A 22,928-nucleotide genomic window follows, 5' to 3' on the forward strand; every position below is an offset into this window, starting at 1 on the left:
CTGAAGTCTCAAGGAATGGACTCAGAGGGCACATGATTTTACGATGCGCAAATACGCTCCTGGCAACAACTGAGTCATGGGCGTCCAGGCTCAGAGAGAAGTCCAGTGTGATCTGAAGTCTCAAGGAATGGACTCAGAGGGCACATGATTTAACGATGCGCAAATACGCTCCTGGCAACTACTGAGTCATGGGCGTCCAGGCTCAGAGAGAAGTCCAGTCAGATCTGAAGTCTCAAGGAATGGACTCAGAGGGCACATGATTTTACGATGCGCAAATACGCTCCTGGCAATTACTGAGTCATGGGCGTCCAGGCTCAGAGAGAAGTCCAGTCAGATCTGAAGTCTCAAGGAATGGACTCAGAGGGCACATGCTTTTACGATGCACAAATACGCTCCTGGCAACTACTGAGTCATGGGCGTCCAGGCTCAGAGAGAAGTCCAGTCAGATCTGAAGTCTCAAGGAATGTACTCAGAGGGCACATGATTTTACGATGCGCAAATACGCTCCTGGCAACTACTGAGTCATGGGCGTCCAGATTCACAGAGAAGTCCAGTCAGATCTGAAGTCTCAAGGAATGGACTCAGAGGGCACATGATTTTACGATGCGCAAATACTCTCCTGGCAAGTACTGAGTCATGGGCGTCCAGGCTCAGAGAGAAGTCCAGTCAGATCTGAAGTCTCAAGGAATGGACTCAGAGGGCACATGATTTTACGATGCACAAATACGCTCCTGGCAATTACTGAGTCATGGGCGTCCAGCTTCAGAGAGAAGTCCAGTCAGATCTGAAGTCTCAAGGAATGGACTCAGAGGGCAGATAATTTTACAATTCGCAGATACGCTCCTGGCAACTACTGAGTCATGGGCGTCCAAGCTCAGAGAGAAGTCCAGTTATATCTGAAGTCTCAAGGAATGGACTCAGAGGGCACATGATTTTACGATGCGCAAATACGCTCCTGGCAACTACAGAGTCATGGGCGTCCAGGCTCAGAGAGAAGTCCAGTCAGATCTGAAGTCTCAAGGAATGGACTCAGAGGGCACATGATTTTACGATGCGCAAATACGCTCCTGGCAACTACTGGGTCATGGGCGTCCAGGCTCAGAGAGAAGTCCAGTCAGATCTGAAGTCTCAAGGAATGGACTCAGAGGGCACATGATTTTACGATGCGCAAATACGCTCCTGGCAACTACTGGGTCATGGGCGTCCAGGCTCAGAGAGAAGTCCAGTCAGATCTGAAGTCTCAAGGAATGGACTAAGAGGGCACATGATTTTACGATGCGCAAATATGCTCCTGGCAACTACTGAGTCATGGGCGTCCAGGCTCAGAGAGAAGTCCAGTCAGATCTGAAGTATCAAGGAATGGACTCAGAGGGCACATGATTTTACCATGCGCAAATACGCTCCTGGCAACAACTGAGTCATGGGCGTCCAGGCTCAGAGAGAAGTCCAGTCAGATCTGAAGTCTCAAGGAATGGACTCAGAGGGCACATGATTTTACGATGCGCAAATACGCTCCTGGCAATTACTGAGTCATGGGCGTCCAGGCTCAGAGAGAAGTCCAGTCAGATCTGAAGTCTCAAGGAATGGACTCAGAGGGCACATGATTATACCATGCGCAAATACGCTCCTGGCAACTACTGAGTCATGGGCGTCCAGGCTCAGAGAGAAGTCCAGTCAGATCTGAAGTCTCAAGGAATGGACTCAGAGGGCACATGATTTTACGATGCGCAAATACGCTCCTGGCAACTACTGAGTCATGGGCGTCCAGGCTCAGAGAGAAGTCCAGTCAGATCTGAAGTCTCAAGGAATGGACTCAGAGGGCACATGATTTTAGGATGCGCAAATACGCTCCTGGCAACTACTGAGTCATGGGCGTACAGGCTCAGAGAGAAGTCCAGTCAGATCTGAAGTCTCAAGGAATGGACTCAGAGGGCACATGATTTTACGATGCGCAAATACGCTCCTGGCAACAACTGAGTCATGGGCGTCCAGACTCAGAGAGAAGTCCAGTGAGATCTGAAGTCTCAAGGAATGGACTCAGAGGGCACATGATTTTACGATGCGCAAATACGCTCCTGGCAACTACTGAGTCATCGGCGTCCAGATTCACAGAGAAGTCCAGTCAGATCTGCAGTCTCAAGGAATGGACTCAGAGGACACGTGATTTTACGATGCGCAAATACGCTCCTGGCAAGTACTGAGTCATGGGCGTCCAGGCTCAGAGAGAAGTCCAGTCAGATCTGAAGTCTCAAGGAATGGACTCAGAGGGCACATGATTTTACGATGCGCAAATACGCTCCTGGCAATTACTGAGTCATGGGCGTCCAGGCTCAGAGAGAAGTCCAGTCAGATCTGAAGTCTCAAGGAATGGACTCAGAGGGCACATGCTTTTACGATGCACAAATACGCTCCTGGCAACTACTGAGTCATGGGCGTCCAGGCTCAGAGAGAAGTCCAGTCAGATCTGAAGTCTCAAGGAATGGACTCAGAGGGCACATGATTTTACGATGCGCAAATACGCTCCTGGCAACTACTGAGTCATGGGCGTCCAAATTCACAGAGAAGTCCAGTCAGATCTGAAGTCTCAAGGAATGGACTCAGAGGGCACATGATTTTACGATGCGCAAATACGCTCCTGGCAACTACTGAGTCATGGGCGTCCAGGCTCAGAGAGAAGTCCAGTCAGATCTGAAGTCTCAAGGAATGGACTCAGAGGGCACATGATTTTACGATGCACAAATACGCTCCTGGCAATTACTGAGTCATGGGCGTCCAGCTTCAGAGAGAAGTCCAGTCAGATCTGAAGTCTCAAGGAATGGACTCAGAGGGCAGATAATTTTACAATTCGCAGATACGCTCCTGGCAACTACTGAGTCATGGGCGTCCAAGCTCAGAGAGAAGTCCAGTTATATCTGAAGTCTCAAGGAATGGACTCAGAGGGCACATGATTTTACGATGCGCAAATACGCTCCTGGCAACTACTGAGTCATGGGCGTCCAGGCTCAGAGAGAAGTCCAGTCAGATCTGAAGTCTCAAGGAATGGACTCAGAGGGCACATGATTTTACGATGCGCAAATACGCTCCTGGCAACTACTGGGTCATGGGCGTCCAGGCTCAGAGAGAAGTCCAGTCAGATCTGAAGTCTCAAGGAATGGACTCAGAGGGCACATGATTTTACGATGCGCAAATACGCTCCTGGCAACTACTGGGTCATGGGCGTCCAGGCTCAGAGAGAAGTCCAGTCAGATCTGAAGTCTCAAGGAATGGACTAAGAGGGCACATGATTTTACGATGCGCAAATACGCTCCTGGCAACTACTGAGTCATGGGCGTCCAGATTCACAGAGAAGTCCAGTCAGATCTGCAGTCTCAAGGAATGGACTCAGAGGACACGTGATTTTACGATGCGCAAATACGCTCCTGTCAAGTACTGAGTCATGGGCGTCCAGGCTCAGAGAGAAGTCCAGTCAGATCTGAAGTCTCAAGGAATGGACTCAGAGGGCACATGATTTTACGATGCGCAAATAAGCTCCTGGCAACAACTGAGTCATGGGCGTCCAGGCTCAGAGAGAAGTCCAGTGAGATCTGAAGTCTCAAGGAATGGACTCAGAGGGCACATGATTTAACGATGCGCAAATACGCTCCTGGCAACTACTGAGTCATGGGCGTCCAGGCTCAGAGAGAAGTCCAGTCAGATCTGAAGTCTCAAGGAATGGACTCAGAGGGCACATGATTTTACGATGCGCAAATACGCTCCTGGCAATTACTGAGTCATGGGCGTCCAGGCTCAGAGAGAAGTCCAGTCAGATCTGAAGTCTCAAGGAATGGACTCAGAGGGCACATGATTTTACGATGCGCAAATACGCTCCTGGCAACTACTGAGTCGTGGGCGTCCAGATTCACAGAGAAGTCCAGTCAGATCTGACGTCTCACGGAATGGACTCAGAGGGCACATGATTTTACGATGCGCAAATACGCTCCTGGCAAGTACTGAGTCATGGGCGTCCAGGCTCAGAGAGAAGTCCAGTCAGATCTGAAGTCTCAAGGAATGGACTCAGAGGGCACATGATTTTACGATGCACAAATACGCTCCTGGCAATTACTGAGTCATGGGCGTCCAGCTTCAGAGAGAAGTCCAGTCAGATCTGAAGTCTCAAGGAATGGACTCAGAGGGCAGATAATTTTACAATTCGCAGATACGCTCCTGGCAACTACTGAGTCATGGGCGTCCAAGCTCAGAGAGAAGTCCAGTTATATCTGAAGTCTCAAGGAATGGACTCAGAGGGCACATGATTTTACGATGCGCAAATACGCTCCTGGCAACTACTGAGTCATGGGCGTCCAGGCTCAGAGAGAAGTCCAGTCAGATCTGAAGTCTCAAGGAATGGACTCAGAGGGCACATGATTTTACGATGCGCAAATACGCTCCTGGCAACTACTGGGTCATGGGCGTCCAGGCTCAGAGAGAAGTCCAGTCAGATCTGAAGTCTCAAGGAATGGACTCAGAGGGCACATGATTTTACGATGCGCAAATACGCTCCTGGCAACTACTGGGTCATGGGCGTCCAGGCTCAGAGAGAAGTCCAGTCAGATCTGAAGTCTCAAGGAATGGACTAAGAGGGCACATGATTTTACGATGCGCAAATACGCTCCTGGCAACTACTGAGTCATGGGCGTCCAGGCTCAGAGAGAAGTCCAGTCAGATCTGAAGTATCAAGGAATGGACTCAGAGGGCACATGATTTTACCATGCGCAAATACGCTCCTGGCAACAACTGAGTCATGGGCGTCCAGGCTCAGAGAGAAGTCCAGTCAGATCTGAAGTCTCAAGGAATGGACTCAGAGGGCACATGATTTAACGATGCGCAAATACGCCCCTGGCAACTACTGAGTCATGGGCGTCCAGGCTCAGAGAGAAGTCCAGTCAGATCTGAAGTCTCAAGGAATGGACTCAGAGGGCACATGATTTTACGATGCGCAAATACGCTCCTGGCAATTACTGAGTCATGGGCGTCCAGGCTCAGAGAGAAGTCCAGTCAGATCTGAAGTCTCAAGGAATGGACTCAGAGGGCACATGATTATACCATGCGCAAATACGCTCCTGGCAACTACTGAGTCATGGGCGTCCAGGCTCAGAGAGAAGTCCAGTCAGATCTGAAGTCTCAAGGAATGGACTCAGAGGGCACATGATTTAACGATGCGCAAATACGCTCCTGGCAACTACTGAGTCATGGGCGTCCAGGCTCAGAGAGAAGTCCAGTCAGATCTGAAGTCTCAAGGAATGGACTCAGAGGGCACATGATTTTACGATGCGCAAATACGCTCCTGGCAATTACTGAGTCATGGGCGTCCAGGCTCAGAGAGAAGTCCAGTCAGATCTGAAGTCTCAAGGAATGGACTCAGAGGGCACATGATTATACCATGCGCAAATACGCTCCTGGCAACTACTGAGTCATGGGCGTCCAGATTCACAGAGAAGTCCAGTCAGATCTGAAGTCTCAAGGAATGGACTCAGAGGGCACATGATTTTACGATGCGCAAATACGCTCCTGGCAACTACTGAGTCATGGGCGTCCAGGCTCAGAGAGAAGTCCAGTCAGATCTGAAGTCTCAAGGAATGGACTCAGAGGGCACATGATTTTAGGATGCGCAAATACGCTCCTGGCAACTACTGAGTCATGGGCGTCCAGGCTCAGAGAGAAGTCCAGTCAGATCTGAAGTCTCAAGGAATGGACTCAGAGGGCACATGATTTTACGATGCGCAAATACGCTCCTGGCAACAACTGAGTCATGGGCGTCCAGACTCAGAGAGAAGTCCAGTCAGATCTGAAGTCTCAAGGAATGGACTCAGAGGGCACATGATTTTACGATGCGCAAATACGCTCCTGGCAACTACTGAGTCATGGGCGTCCAGGCTCAGAGAGAAGTCCAGTCAGATCTGAAGTCTCAAGGAATGGACTCAGAGGGCACATGATTTTAGGATGCGCAAATACGCTCCTGGCAACTACTGAGTCATGGGCGTCCAGGCTCAGAGAGAAGTCCAGTCAGATCTGAAGTCTCAAGGAATGGACTCAGAGGGCACATGATTTTACGATGCGCAAATACGCTCCTGGCAACAACTGAGTCATGGGCGTCCAGACTCAGAGAGAAGTCCAGTGAGATCTGAAGTCTCAAGGAATGGACTCAGAGGGCACATGATTTTACGATGCGCAAATACGCTCCTGGCAACTACTGAGTCATGGGCGTCCAGATTCACAGAGAAGTCCAGTCAGATCTGCAGTCTCAAGGAATGGACTCAGAGGACACGTGATTTTACGATGCGCAAATACGCTCCTGGCAAGTACTGAGTCATGGGCGTCCAGGCTCAGAGAGAAGTCCAGTCAGATCTGAAGTCTCAAGGAATGGACTCAGAGGGCACATGATTTTACGATGCGCAAATACGCTCCTGGCAACAACTGAGTCATGGGCGTCCAGGCTCAGAGAGAAGTCCAGTGTGATCTGAAGTCTCAAGGAATGGACTCAGAGGGCACATGATTTAACGATGCGCAAATACGCTCCTGGCAACTACTGAGTCATGGGCGTCCAGGCTCAGAGAGAAGTCCAGTCAGATCTGAAGTCTCAAGGAATGGACTCAGAGGGCACATGATTTTACGATGCGCAAATACGCTCCTGGCAATTACTGAGTCATGGGCGTCCAGGCTCAGAGAGAAGTCCAGTCAGATCTGAAGTCTCAAGGAATGGACTCAGAGGGCACATGCTTTTACGATGCACAAATACGCTCCTGGCAACTACTGAGTCATGGGCGTCCAGGCTCAGAGAGAAGTCCAGTCAGATCTGAAGTCTCAAGGAATGTACTCAGAGGGCACATGATTTTACGATGCGCAAATACGCTCCTGGCAACTACTGAGTCATGGGCGTCCAGATTCACAGAGAAGTCCAGTCAGATCTGAAGTCTCAAGGAATGGACTCAGAGGGCACATGATTTTACGATGCGCAAATACGCTCCTGGCAAGTACTGAGTCATGGGCGTCAAGGCTCAGAGAGAAGTCCAGTCAGATCTGAAGTCTCAAGGAATGGACTCAGAGGGCACATGATTTTACGATGCACAAATACGCTCCTGGCAATTACTGAGTCATGGGCGTCCAGCTTCAGAGAGAAGTCCAGTCAGATCTGAAGTCTCAAGGAATGGACTCAGAGGGCAGATAATTTTACAATTCGCAGATACGCTCCTGGCAACTACTGAGTCATGGGCGTCCAAGCTCAGAGAGAAGTCCAGTTATATCTGAAGTCTCAAGGAATGGACTCAGAGGGCACATGATTTTACGATGCGCAAATACGCTCCTGGCAACTACTGAGTCATGGGCGTCCAGGCTCAGAGAGAAGTCCAGTCAGATCTGAAGTCTCAAGGAATGGACTCAGAGGGCACATGATTTTACGATGCGCAAATACGCTCCTGGCAACTACTGGGTCATGGGCGTCCAGGCTCAGAGAGAAGTCCAGTCAGATCTGAAGTCTCAAGGAATGGACTCAGAGGGCACATGATTTTACGATGCGCAAATACGCTCCTGGCAACTACTGGGTCATGGGCGTCCAGGCTCAGAGAGAAGTCCAGTCAGATCTGAAGTCTCAAGGAATGGACTAAGAGGGCACATGATTTTACGATGCGCAAATACGCTCCTGGCAACTACTGAGTCATGGGCGTCCAGGCTCAGAGAGAAGTCCAGTCAGATCTGAAGTATCAAGGAATGGACTCAGAGGGCACATGATTTTACCATGCGCAAATACGCTCCTGGCAACAACTGAGTCATGGGCGTCCAGGCTCAGAGAGAAGTCCAGTGAGATCTGAAGTCTCAAGGAATGGACTCAGAGGGCACATGATTTAACGATGCGCAAATACGCTCCTTTCAACTACTGAGTCATGGGCGTCCAGGCTCAGAGAGAAGTCCAGTCAGATCTGAAGTCTCAAGGAATGGACTCAGAGGGCACATGATTTTACGATGCGCAAATACGCTCCTGGCAATTACTGAGTCATGGGCGTCCAGGCTCAGAGAGAAGTCCAGTCAGATCTGAAGTCTCAAGGAATGGACTCAGAGGGCACATGATTATACCATGCGCAAATACGCTCCTGGCAACTACTGAGTCATGGGCGTCCAGGCTCAGAGAGAAGTCCAGTCAGATCTGAAGTCTCAAGGAATGGACTCAGAGGGCACATGATTTTACGATGCGCAAATACGCTCCTGGCAATTACTGAGTCATGGGCGTCCAGGCTCAGAGAGAAGTCCAGTCAGATCTGAAGTCTCAAGGAATGGACTCAGAGGGCACATGCTTTTACGATGCACAAATACGCTCCTGGCAACTACTGAGTCATGGGCGTCCAGGCTCAGAGAGAAGTCCAGTCAGATCTGAAGTCTCAAGGAATGTACTCAGAGGGCACATGATTTTACGATGCGCAAATACGCTCCTGGCAACTACTGAGTCATGGGCGTCCAGATTCACAGAGAAGTCCAGTCAGATCTGAAGTCTCAAGGAATGGACTCAGAGGGCACATGATTTTACGATGCGCAAATACGCTCCTGGCAAGTACTGAGTCATGGGCGTCAAGGCTCAGAGAGAAGTCCAGTCAGATCTGAAGTCTCAAGGAATGGACTCAGAGGGCACATGATTTTACGATGCACAAATACGCTCCTGGCAATTACTGAGTCATGGGCGTCCAGCTTCAGAGAGAAGTCCAGTCAGATCTGAAGTCTCAAGGAATGGACTCAGAGGGCAGATAATTTTACAATTCGCAGATACGCTCCTGGCAACTACTGAGTCATGGGCGTCCAAGCTCAGAGAGAAGTCCAGTTATATCTGAAGTCTCAAGGAATGGACTCAGAGGGCACATGATTTTACGATGCGCAAATACGCTCCTGGCAACTACTGAGTCATGGGCGTCCAGGCTCAGAGAGAAGTCCAGTCAGATCTGAAGTCTCAAGGAATGGACTCAGAGGGCACATGATTTTACGATGCGCAAATACGCTCCTGGCAACTACTGGGTCATGGGCGTCCAGGCTCAGAGAGAAGTCCAGTCAGATCTGAAGTCTCAAGGAATGGACTCAGAGGGCACATGATTTTACGATGCGCAAATACGCTCCTGGCAACTACTGGGTCATGGGCGTCCAGGCTCAGAGAGAAGTCCAGTCAGATCTGAAGTCTCAAGGAATGGACTAAGAGGGCACATGATTTTACGATGCGCAAATATGCTCCTGGCAACTACTGAGTCATGGGCGTCCAGGCTCAGAGAGAAGTCCAGTCAGATCTGAAGTATCAAGGAATGGACTCAGAGGGCACATGATTTTACCATGCGCAAATACGCTCCTGGCAACAACTGAGTCATGGGCGTCCAGGCTCAGAGAGAAGTCCAGTGAGATCTGAAGTCTCAAGGAATGGACTCAGAGGGCACATGATTTAACGATGCGCAAATACGCTCCTTTCAACTACTGAGTCATGGGCGTCCAGGCTCAGAGAGAAGTCCAGTCAGATCTGAAGTCTCAAGGAATGGACTCAGAGGGCACATGATTTTACGATGCGCAAATACGCTCCTGGCAATTACTGAGTCATGGGCGTCCAGGCTCAGAGAGAAGTCCAGTCAGATCTGAAGTCTCAAGGAATGGACTCAGAGGGCACATGATTATACCATGCGCAAATACGCTCCTGGCAACTACTGAGTCATGGGCGTCCAGGCTCAGAGAGAAGTCCAGTCAGATCTGAAGTCTCAAGGAATGGACTCAGAGGGCACATGATTTTACGATGCGCAAATACGCTCCTGGCAACTACTGAGTCATGGGCGTCCAGATTCACAGAGAAGTCCAGTCAGATCTGAAGTCTCAAGGAATGGACTCAGAGGGCACATGATTTTACGATGCGCAAATACGCTCCTGGCAACTACTGAGTCATGGGCGTCCAGGCTCAGAGAGAAGTCCAGTCAGATCTGAAGTCTCAAGGAATGGACTCAGAGGGCACATGATTTTAGGATGCGCAAATACGCTCCTGGCAACTACTGAGTCATGGGCGTCCAGGCTCAGAGAGAAGTCCAGTCAGATCTGAAGTCTCAAGGAATGGACTCAGAGGGCACATGATTTTACGATGCACAAATACGCTCCTGGCAACAACTGAGTCATGGGCGTCCAGACTCAGAGAGAAGTCCAGTGAGATCTGAAGTCTCAAGGAATGGACTCAGAGGGCACATGATTTTACGATGCGCAAATACGCTCCTGGCAACTACTGAGTCATGGGCGTCCAGATTCACAGAGAAGTCCAGTCAGATCTGCAGTCTCAAGGAATGGACTCAGAGGGCACATGATTTTACGATGCGCAAATACGCTCCTGGCTACTACTGGGTCATGGGCGTCCAGGCTCAGAGAGAAGTCCAGTCAGATCTGAAGTCTCAAGGAATGGACTCAGAGGGCACATGATTTTACGATGCGCAAATACGCTCCTGGCAACTACTGGGTCATGGGCGTCCAGGCTCAGAGAGAAGTCCAGTCAGATCTGAAGTCTCAAGGAATGGACTAAGAGGGCACATGATTTTACGATGCGCAAATATGCTCCTGGCAACTACTGAGTCATGGGCGTCCAGGCTCAGAGAGAAGTCCAGTCAGATCTGAAGTATCAAGGAATGGACTCAGAGGGCACATGATTTTACCATGCGCAAATACGCTCCTGGCAACAACTGAGTCATGGGCGTCCAGGCTCAGAGAGAAGTCCAGTGAGATCTGAAGTCTCAAGGAATGGACTCAGAGGGCACATGATTTAACGATGCGCAAATACGCTCCTTTCAACTACTGAGTCATGGGCGTCCAGGCTCAGAGAGAAGTCCAGTCAGATCTGAAGTCTCAAGGAATGGACTCAGAGGGCACATGATTTTACGATGCGCAAATACGCTCCTGGCAATTACTGAGTCATGGGCGTCCAGGCTCAGAGAGAAGTCCAGTCAGATCTGAAGTCTCAAGGAATGGACTCAGAGGGCACATGATTATACCATGCGCAAATACGCTCCTGGCAACTACTGAGTCATGGGCGTCCAGGCTCAGAGAGAAGTCCAGTCAGATCTGAAGTCTCAAGGAATGGACTCAGAGGGCACATGATTTTACGATGCGCAAATACGCTCCTGGCAACTACTGAGTCATGGGCGTCCAGATTCACAGAGAAGTCCAGTCAGATCTGAAGTCTCAAGGAATGGACTCAGAGGGCACATGATTTTACGATGCGCAAATACGCTCCTGGCAACTACTGAGTCATGGGCGTCCAGGCTCAGAGAGAAGTCCAGTCAGATCTGAAGTCTCAAGGAATGGACTCAGAGGGCACATGATTTTAGGATGCGCAAATACGCTCCTGGCAACTACTGAGTCATGGGCGTCCAGGCTCAGAGAGAAGTCCAGTCAGATCTGAAGTCTCAAGGAATGGACTCAGAGGGCACGTGATTTTACGATGCACAAATACGCTCCTGGCAACAACTGAGTCATGGGCGTCCAGACTCAGAGAGAAGTCCAGTGAGATCTGAAGTCTCAAGGAATGGACTCAGAGGGCACATGATTTTACGATGCGCAAATACGCTCCTGGCAACTACTGAGTCATGGGCGTCCAGATTCACAGAGAAGTCCAGTCAGATCTGCAGTCTCAAGGAATGGACTCAGAGGACACGTGATTTTACGATGCGCAAATACGCTCCTGGCAAGTACTGAGTCATGGGCGTCCAGGCTCAGAGAGAAGTCCAGTCAGATCTGAAGTCTCAAGGAATGGACTCAGAGGGCACATGATTTTACGATGCGCAAATACGCTCCTGGCAATTACTGAGTCATGGGCGTCCAGGCTCAGAGAGAAGTCCAGTCAGAACTGAAGTCTCAAGGAATGGACTCAGAGGGCACATGATTTTACGATGCGCAAATACGCTCCTGGCAACTACTGGGTCATGGGCGTCCAGGCTCAGAGAGAAGTCCAGTCAGATCTGAAGTCTCAAGGAATGGACTCAGAGGGCACATGATTTTACGATGCGCAAATACGCTCCTGGCAACTACTGGGTCATGGGCGTCCAGGCTCAGAGAGAAGTCCAGTCAGATCTGAAGTCTCAAGGAATGGACTAAGAGGGCACATGATTTTACGATGCGCAAATACGCTCCTGGCAACTACTGAGTCATGGGCGTCCAGGCTCAGAGAGAAGTCCAGTCAGATCTGAAGTATCAAGGAATGGACTCAGAGGGCACATGATTTTACCATGCGCAAATACGCTCCTGGCAACAACTGAGTCATGGGCGTCCAGGCTCAGAGAGAAGTCCAGTGAGATCTGAAGTCTCAAGGAATGGACTCAGAGGGCACATGATTTAACGATGCGCAAATACGCTCCTTTCAACTACTGAGTCATGGGCGTCCAGGCTCAGAGAGAAGTCCAGTCAGATCTGAAGTCTCAAGGAATGGACTCAGAGGGCACATGATTTTACGATGCGCAAATACGCTCCTGGCAATTACTGAGTCATGGGCGTCCAGGCTCAGAGAGAAGTCCAGTCAGATCTGAAGTCTCAAGGAATGGACTCAGAGGGCACATGATTATACCATGCGCAAATACGCTCCTGGCAACTACTGAGTCATGGGCGTCCAGGCTCAGAGAGAAGTCCAGTCAGATCTGAAGTCTCAAGGAATGGACTCAGAGGGCACATGATTTTACGATGCGCAAATACGCTCCTGGCAATTACTGAGTCATGGGCGTCCAGGCTCAGAGAGAAGTCCAGTCAGATCTGAAGTCTCAAGGAATGGACTCAGAGGGCACATGCTTTTACGATGCACAAATACGCTCCTGGCAACTACTGAGTCATGGGCGTCCAGGCTCAGAGAGAAGTCCAGTCAGATCTGAAGTCTCAAGGAATGTACTCAGAGGGCACATGATTTTACGATGCGCAAATACGCTCCTGGCAACTACTGAGTCATGGGCGTCCAGATTCACAGAGAAGTCCAGTCAGATCTGAAGTCTCAAGGAATGGACTCAGAGGGCACATGATTTTACGATGCGCAAATACGCTCCTGGCAAGTACTGAGTCATGGGCGTCAAGGCTCAGAGAGAAGTCCAGTCAGATCTGAAGTCTCAAGGAATGGACTCAGAGGGCACATGATTTTACGATGCACAAATACGCTCCTGGCAATTACTGAGTCATGGGCGTCCAGCTTCAGAGAGAAGTCCAGTCAGATCTGAAGTCTCAAGGAATGGACTCAGAGGGCAGATAATTTTACAATTCGCAGATACGCTCCTGGCAACTACTGAGTCATGGGCGTCCAAGCTCAGAGAGAAGTCCAGTTATATCTGAAGTCTCAAGGAATGGACTCAGAGGGCACATGATTTTACGATGCGCAAATACGCTCCTGGCAACTACTGAGTCATGGGCGTCCAGGCTCAGAGAGAAGTCCAGTCAGATCTGAAGTCTCAAGGAATGGACTCAGAGGGCACATGATTTTACGATGCGCAAATACGCTCCTGGCAACTACTGGGTCATGGGCGTCCAGGCTCAGAGAGAAGTCCAGTCAGATCTGAAGTCTCAAGGAATGGACTCAGAGGGCACATGATTTTACGATGCGCAAATACGCTCCTGGCAACTACTGGGTCATGGGCGTCCAGGCTCAGAGAGAAGTCCAGTCAGATCTGAAGTCTCAAGGAATGGACTAAGAGGGCACATGATTTTACGATGCGCAAATATGCTCCTGGCAACTACTGAGTCATGGGCGTCCAGGCTCAGAGAGAAGTCCAGTCAGATCTGAAGTATCAAGGAATGGACTCAGAGGGCACATGATTTTACCATGCGCAAATACGCTCCTGGCAACAACTGAGTCATGGGCGTCCAGGCTCAGAGAGAAGTCCAGTGAGATCTGAAGTCTCAAGGAATGGACTCAGAGGGCACATGATTTAACGATGCGCAAATACGCTCCTTTCAACTACTGAGTCATGGGCGTCCAGGCTCAGAGAGAAGTCCAGTCAGATCTGAAGTCTCAAGGAATGGACTCAGAGGGCACATGATTTTACGATGCGCAAATACGCTCCTGGCAATTACTGAGTCATGGGCGTCCAGGCTCAGAGAGAAGTCCAGTCAGATCTGAAGTCTCAAGGAATGGACTCAGAGGGCACATGATTATACCATGCGCAAATACGCTCCTGGCAACTACTGAGTCATGGGCGTCCAGGCTCAGAGAGAAGTCCAGTCAGATCTGAAGTCTCAAGGAATGGACTCAGAGGGCACATGATTTTACGATGCGCAAATACGCTCCTGGCAACTACTGAGTCATGGGCGTCCAGATTCACAGAGAAGTCCAGTCAGATCTGAAGTCTCAAGGAATGGACTCAGAGGGCACATGATTTTACGATGCGCAAATACGCTCCTGGCAACTACTGAGTCATGGGCGTCCAGGCTCAGAGAGAAGTCCAGTCAGATCTGAAGTCTCAAGGAATGGACTCAGAGGGCACATGATTTTAGGATGCGCAAATACGCTCCTGGCAACTACTGAGTCATGGGCGTCCAGGCTCAGAGAGAAGTCCAGTCAGATCTGAAGTCTCAAGGAATGGACTCAGAGGGCACATGATTTTACGATGCACAAATACGCTCCTGGCAACAACTGAGTCATGGGCGTCCAGACTCAGAGAGAAGTCCAGTGAGATCTGAAGTCTCAAGGAATGGACTCAGAGGGCACATGATTTTACGATGCGCAAATACGCTCCTGGCAACTACTGAGTCATGGGCGTCCAGATTCACAGAGAAGTCCAGTCAGATCTGCAGTCTCAAGGAATGGACTCAGAGGGCACATGATTTTACGATGCGCAAATACGCTCCTGGCTACTACTGGGTCATGGGCGTCCAGGCTCAGAGAGAAGTCCAGTCAGATCTGAAGTCTCAAGGAATGGACTCAGAGGGCACATGATTTTACGATGCGCAAATACGCTCCTGGCAACTACTGGGTCATGGGCGTCCAGGCTCAGAGAGAAGTCCAGTCAGATCTGAAGTCTCAAGGAATGGACTAAGAGGGCACATGATTTTACGATGCGCAAATATGCTCCTGGCAACTACTGAGTCATGGGCGTCCAGGCTCAGAGAGAAGTCCAGTCAGATCTGAAGTATCAAGGAATGGACTCAGAGGGCACATGATTTTACCATGCGCAAATACGCTCCTGGCAACAACTGAGTCATGGGCGTCCAGGCTCAGAGAGAAGTCCAGTGAGATCTGAAGTCTCAAGGAATGGACTCAGAGGGCACATGATTTAACGATGCGCAAATACGCTCCTTTCAACTACTGAGTCATGGGCGTCCAGGCTCAGAGAGAAGTCCAGTCAGATCTGAAGTCTCAAGGAATGGACTCAGAGGGCACATGATTTTACGATGCGCAAATACGCTCCTGGCAATTACTGAGTCATGGGCGTCCAGGCTCAGAGAGAAGTCCAGTCAGATCTGAAGTCTCAAGGAATGGACTCAGAGGGCACATGATTATACCATGCGCAAATACGCTCCTGGCAACTACTGAGTCATGGGCGTCCAGGCTCAGAGAGAAGTCCAGTCAGATCTGAAGTCTCAAGGAATGGACTCAGAGGGCACATGATTTTACGATGCGCAAATACGCTCCTGGCAACTACTGAGTCATGGGCGTCCAGATTCACAGAGAAGTCCAGTCAGATCTGAAGTCTCAAGGAATGGACTCAGAGGGCACATGATTTTACGATGCGCAAATACGCTCCTGGCAACTACTGAGTCATGGGCGTCCAGGCTCAGAGAGAAGTCCAGTCAGATCTGAAGTCTCAAGGAATGGACTCAGAGGGCACATGATTTTAGGATGCGCAAATACGCTCCTGGCAACTACTGAGTCATGGGCGTCCAGGCTCAGAGAGAAGTCCAGTCAGATCTGAAGTCTCAAGGAATGGACTCAGAGGGCACGTGATTTTACGATGCACAAATACGCTCCTGGCAACAACTGAGTCATGGGCGTCCAGACTCAGAGAGAAGTCCAGTGAGATCTGAAGTCTCAAGGAATGGACTCAGAGGGCACATGATTTTACGATGCGCAAATACGCTCCTGGCAACTACTGAGTCATGGGCGTCCAGATTCACAGAGAAGTCCAGTCAGATCTGCAGTCTCAAGGAATGGACTCAGAGGACACGTGATTTTACGATGCGCAAATACGCTCCTGGCAAGTACTGAGTCATGGGCGTCCAGGCTCAGAGAGAAGTCCAGTCAGATCTGAAGTCTCAAGGAATGGACTCAGAGGGCACATGATTTTACGATGCGCAAATACGCTCCTGGCAATTACTGAGTCATGGGCGTCCAGGCTCAGAGAGAAGTCCAGTCAGATCTGAAGTCTCAAGGAATGGACTCAGAGGGCACATGCTTTTACGATGCACAAATACGCTCCTGGCAACTACTGAGTCATGGGCGTCTAGGCTCAGAGAGAAGTCCAGTCAGATCTGAAGTCTCAAGGAATGTACTCAGAGGGCACATGATTTTACGATGCGCAAATACGCTCCTGGCAACTACTGAGTCATGGGCGTCCAAATTCACAGAGAATTCCAGTCAGATCTGAAGTCTCAAGGAATGGACTCAGAGGGCACATGATTTTACGATGCGCAAATACGCTCCTGGCAAGTACTGAGTCATGGGCGTCCAGGCTCAGAGAGAAGTCCAGTCAGATCTGAAGTCTCAAGGAATGGACTCAGAGGGCACATGATTTTACGATGCACAAATACGCTCCTGGCAATTACTGAGTCATGGGCGTCCAGCTTCAGAGAGAAGTCCAGTCAGATCTGAAGTCTCAAGGAATGGACTCAGAGGGCACATGATTTTACGATGCGCAAATACGCTCCTGGCAACTACTGGGTCATGGGCGTCCAGGCTCAGAGAGAAGTCCAGTCAGATCTGAAGTCTCAAGGAATGGACTCAGAGGGCACATGATTTTACGATGCGCAAATACGCTCCTGGCAACTACTGGGTCATGGGCGTCCAGGCTCAGAGAGAAGTCCAGTCAGATCTGAAGTCTCAAGGAATGGACTCAGAGGGCACATGATTTTACGATGCGCAAATACGCTCCTGGCAACTACTGGGTCATGGGCGTCCAGGCTCAGAGAGAAGTCCAGTCAGATCTGAAGTCTCAAGGAATGGACTAAGAGGGCACATGATTTTACGATGCGCAAATATGCTCCTGGCAACTACTGAGTCATGGGCGTCCAGGCTCAGAGAGAAGTCCAGTCAGATCTGAAGTATCAAGGAATGGACTCAGAGGGCACATGATTTTACCATGCGCAAATACGCTCCTGGCAACAACTGAGTCATGGGCGTCCAGGCTCAGAGAGAAGTCGAGTGAGCTCTGAAGTCTCAAGGAATGGACTCAGAGGGCACATGATTTAACGATGCGCAAATACGCTCCTTTCAACTACTGAGTCATGGGCGTCCAGGCTCAGAGAGAAGTCCAGTCAGATCTGAAGTCTCAAGGAATGGACTCAGAGGGCACATGATTTTACGATGCGCAAATACGCTCCTGGCAATTACTGAGTCATGGGCGTCCAGGCTCAGAGAGAAGTCCAGTCAGATCTGAAGTCTCAAGGAATGGACTCAGAGGGCACATGATTATACCATGCGCAAATACGCTCCTGGCAACTACTGAGTCATGGGCGTCCAGGCTCAGAGAGAAGTCCAGTCAGATCTGAAGTCTCAAGGAATGGACTCAGAGGGCACATGATTTTACGATGCGCAAATACGCTCCTGGCAACTACTGAGTCATGGGCGTCCAGATTCACAGAGAAGTCCAGTCAGATCTGAAGTCTCAAGGAATGGACTCAGAGGGAACATGATTTTACGATGCGCAAATACGGTCCTGGCAACTACTGAGTCATGGGCGTCCAGGCTCAGAGAGAAGTCCAGTCAGATCTGAAGTCTCAAGGAATGGACTCAGAGGGCACATGATTTTAGGATGCGCAAATACGCTCCTGGCAACTACTGAGTCATGGGCGTCCAGGCTCAGAGAGAAGTCCAGTCAGATCTGAAGTCTCAAGGAATGGACTCAGAGGGCACATGATTTTACGATGCGCAAATACGCTCCTGGCAACAACTGAGTCATGGGCGTCCAGACTCAGAGAGAAGTCCAGTGAGATCTGAAGTCTCAAGGAATGGACTCAGAGGGCACATGATTTTACGATGCGCAAATACGCTCCTGGCAACTACTGAGTCATGGGCGTCCAGATTCACAGAGAAGTCCAGTCAGATCTGCAGTCTCAAGGAATGGACTCAGAGGACACGTGATTTTACGATGCGCAAATACGCTCCTGGCAAGTACTGAGTCATGGGCGTCCAGGCTCAGAGAGAAGTCCAGTCAGATCTGAAGTCTCAAGGAATGGACTCAGAGGGCACATGATTTTACGATGCACAAATACGCTCCTGGCAATTACTGAGTCATGGGCGTCCAGGCTCAGGCAGAAGTCCAGTCAGATCTGAAGTCTCAAGGAATGGACTCAGAGGGCAGATAATTTTACAATTCGCAGATACGCTCCTGGCAACTACTGAGTCATGGGCGTCCAAGCTCAGAGAGAAGTCCAGTTATATCTGAAGTCTCAAGGAATGGACTCAGAGGGCACATGATTTTACGATGCGCAAATACGCTCCTGGCAACTACTGAGTCATGGGCGTCCAGGCTCAGAGAGAAGTCCAGTCAGATCTGAAGTCTCAAGGAATGGACTCAGAGGGCACATGATTTTACGATGCGCAAATACGCTCCTGGCAACTACTGAGTCATGGGCGTCCAGGCTCAGAGAGAAGTCCAGTCAGATCTGAAGTCTCAAGGAATGGACTGAGAGGGCACATGATTTTAGGATGCGCAAATACGCTCCTGGCAACTACTGAGTCATGGGCGTCCAGGCTCAGAGAGAAGTCCAGTCAGATCTGAAGTCTCAAGGAATGGACTCAGAGGCCACATGATTTTACGATGCGCAAATACGCTCCTGGCAACAACTGAGTCATGGGCGTCCAGACTCAGAGAGAAGTCCAGTGAGATCTGAAGTCTCAAGGAATGGACTCAGAGGGCACATGATTTTACGATGCGCAAATACGCTCCTGGCAACTACTGAGTCATGGGCGTCCAGATTCACAGAGAAGTCCAGTCAGATCTGCAGTCTCAAGGAATGGACTCAGAGGGCACGTGATTTTACGATGCGCAAATACGCTCCTGGCAAGTACTGAGTCATGGGCGTCCAGGCTCAGAGAGAAGTCCAGTCAGATCTGAAGTCTCAAGGAATGGACTCAGAGGGCACATGATTTTACGATGCACAAATACGCTCCTGGCAATTACTGAGTCATGGGCGTCCAGGCTCAGAGAGAAGTCCAGTGAGATCTGAAGTCTCAAGGAATGGACTCAGAGGGCTCTTGATTTAACGATGCGCAAATACGCTCCTTTCAACTACTGAGTCATGGGCGTCCAGGCTCAGAGAGAAGTCCAGTCAGATCTGAAGTCTCAAGGAATGGACTCAGAGGGCACATGATTTTACGATGCGCAAATACGCTCCTGGCAATTACTGAGTCATGGGCGTCCAGGCTCAGAGAGAAGTCCAGTCAGATCTGAAGTCTCAAGGAATGGACTCAGAGGGCACATGATTTTACGATGCGCAAATACGCTCCTGGCAACTACTGAGTCATGGGCGTCCAGGCTCAGAGAGAAGTCCAGTCAGATCTGAAGTCTCAAGGAATGGACTCAGAGGGCACATGATTTTAGGATGCGCAAATACGCTCCTGGCAATTACTGAGTCATGGGCGTCCAGGCTCAGAGAGAAGTCCAGTCAGATCTGAAGTCTCAAGGAATGGACTCAGAGGGCACATGATTTTAGGATGCGCAAATACGCTCCTGGCAACAACTGAGTTATGGGCGTCCAGGCTCAGAGAGAAGTCCAGTGAGATCTGAAGTCTCAAGGAATGGACTCAGAGGGCACATGATTTTACGATGCGCAAATACGCTCCTGGCAACTACTGAGTCATGGGCGTCCAGTTTCACAGAGAAGTCCAGTCAGATCTGCAGTCTCAAGGAATGGACTCAGAGGACACGTGATTTTACGATGCGCAAATACGCTCCTGGCAAGTACTGAGTCATGGGCGTCCAGGCTCAGAGAGAAGTCCAGTCAGATCTGAAGTCTCAAGGAATGGACTCAGAGGGCACATGATTATACCATGCGCAAATACGCTCCTGGCAACTACTGAGTCATGGGCGTCCAGGCTCAGAGAGAAGTCCAGTCAGATCTGAAGTCTCAAGGAATGGACTCAGAGGGCACATGATTTTACGATGCGCAAATACGCTCCTGGCAACTACTGAGTCATGGGCGTCCAGATTCACAGAGAAGTCCAGTCAGATCTGAAGTCTCAAGGAATGGACTCAGAGGGCACGTGATTTTACGATGCGCAAATACGCTCCTGGCAACTACTGAGTCATGGGCGTCCAGGCTCAGAGAGAAGTCCAGTCAGATCTGAAGTCTCAAGGAATGGACTCAGAGGGCACATGATTTTAGGATGCGCAAATACGCTCCTGGCAACTACTGAGTCATGGGCGTCCAGGCTCAGAGAGAAGTCCAGTCAGATCTGAAGTCTGAAGGAATGGACTCAGAGGGCACATGATTTTACGATGCGCAAATACGCTCCTGGCAACAACTGAGTCATGGGCGTCCAGACTCAGAGAGAAGTCCAGTGAGATCTGAAGTCTCAAGGAATGGACTCAGAGGGCACATGATTTTACGATGCGCAAATACGCTCCTGGCAACTACTGAGTCATGGGCGTCCAGATTCACAGAGAAGTCCAGTCAGATCTGCAGTCTCAAGGAATGGACTCAGAGGACACGTGATTTTACGATGCGCAAATACGCTCCTGGCAAGTACTGAGTCATGGGCGTCCAGGCTCAGAGAGAAGTCCAGTTAGATCTGAAGTCTCAAGGAATGGACTCAGAGGGCACATGATTTTACGATGCACAAATACGCTCCTGGCAATTACTGAGTCATGGGCGTCCAGGCTCAGAGAGAAGTCCAGTCAGATCTGAAGTCTCAAGGAATGGACTCAGAGGGCAGATAATTTTACAATTCGCAGATACGCTCCTGGCAACTACTGAGTCATGGGCGTCCAAGCTCAGAGAGAAGTCCAGTTATATCTGAAGTCTCAAGGAATGGACTCAGAGGGCACATGATTTTACGATGCGCAAATACGCTCCTGGCAACTACTGAGTCATGGGCGTCCAGGCTCAGAGAGAAGTCCAGTCAGATCTGAAGTCTCAAGGAATGGACTCAGAGGGCACATGATTTTAGGATGTGCAAATACGCTCCTGGCAACTACTGAGTCATGGGCGTCCAGGCTCAGAGAGAAGTCCAGTCAGATCTGAAGTCTCAAGGAATGGACTGAGAGGGCACATGATTTTAGGATGCGCAAATACGCTCCTGGCAACTACTGAGTCATGGGCGTCCAGGCTCAGAGAGAAGTCCAGTCAGATCTGAAGTCTCAAGGAATGGACTCAGAGGCCACATGATTTTACGATGCGCAAATACGCTCCTGGCAACAACTGAGTCATGGGCGTCCAGACTCAGAGAGAAGTCCAGTGAGATCTGAAGTCTCAAGGAATGGACTCAGAGGGCACATGATTTTACGATGCGCAAATACGCTCCTGGCAACTACTGAGTCATGGGCGTCCAGATTCACAGAGAAGTCCAGTGAGATCTGCAGTCTCAAGGAATGGACTCAGAGGGCACGTGATTTTACGATGCGCAAATACGCTCCTGGCAAGTACTGAGTCATGGGCGTCCAGGCTCAGAGAGAAGTCCAGTCAGATCTGAAGTCTCAAGGAATGGACTCAGAGGGCACATGATTTTACGATGCACAAATACGCTCCTGGCAATTACTGAGTCATGGGCGTCCAGGCTCAGAGAGAAGTCCAGTCAGATCTGAAGTATCAAGGAATGGACTCAGAGGGCACATGATTTTATCATGCACAAATACGCTCCTGGCAACAACTGAGTCATGGGCGTCCAGGCTCAGAGAGAAGTCCAGTGAGATCTGAAGTCTCAAGGAATGGACTCAGAGGGCACATGATTTAACGATGCGCAAATACGCTCCTTTCAACTACTGAGTCATGGGCGTCCAGGCTCAGAGAGAAGTCCAGTCAGATCTGAAGTCTCAAGGAATGGACTCAGAGGGCACATGATTTTACGATGCGCAAATACGCTCCTGGCAACTACTGAGTCATGGGCGTCCAGGCTCAGAGAGAAGTCCAGTCAGATCTGAAGTCTCAAGGAATGGACTCAGAGGGCATATGATTATACCATGCGCAAATACGCTCCTGGCAACTACTGAGTCATGGGCGTCCAGGCTCAGAGAGAAGTCCAGTCAGATCTGAAGTCTCAAGGAATGGACTCAGAGGGCACATGATTTTACGATGCGCAAATATGCTCCTGGCAACTACTGAGTCATGGGCGTCCAGGCTCAGAGAGAAGTCCAGTCAGATCTGAAGTCTCAAGGAATGGACTCAGAGGGCACATGATTTTAGGATGCGCAAATACGCTCCTGGCAACTACTGAGTCATGGGCGTCCAGGCTCAGAGAGAAGTCCAGTCAGATTTGAAGTCTCAAGGAATGGACTCAGAGGGCACATGATTTTACGATGCGCAAATACGCTCCTGGCAACAACTGAGTCATGGGCGTCCAGACTCAGAGAGAAGTCCAGTGAGATCTGAAGTCTCAAGGAATGGACTCAGAGGGCACATGATTTTACGATGCGCAAATACGCTCCTGGCAACTACTGAGTCATGGGCGTCCAGATTCACAGAGAAGTCCAGTCAGATCTGCAGTCTCAAGGAATGGACTCAGAGGGCACGTGATTTTACGATGCGCAAATACGCTCCTGGCAAGTACTGAGTCATGG

This window comes from Sceloporus occidentalis, unplaced genomic scaffold (assembly GCF_023333645.1).
Source record: "Sceloporus occidentalis isolate IW3139 unplaced genomic scaffold, rSceOcc1.0.p SCAF_12, whole genome shotgun sequence".
Taxonomy (NCBI): domain Eukaryota; kingdom Metazoa; phylum Chordata; class Lepidosauria; order Squamata; family Phrynosomatidae; genus Sceloporus; species Sceloporus occidentalis.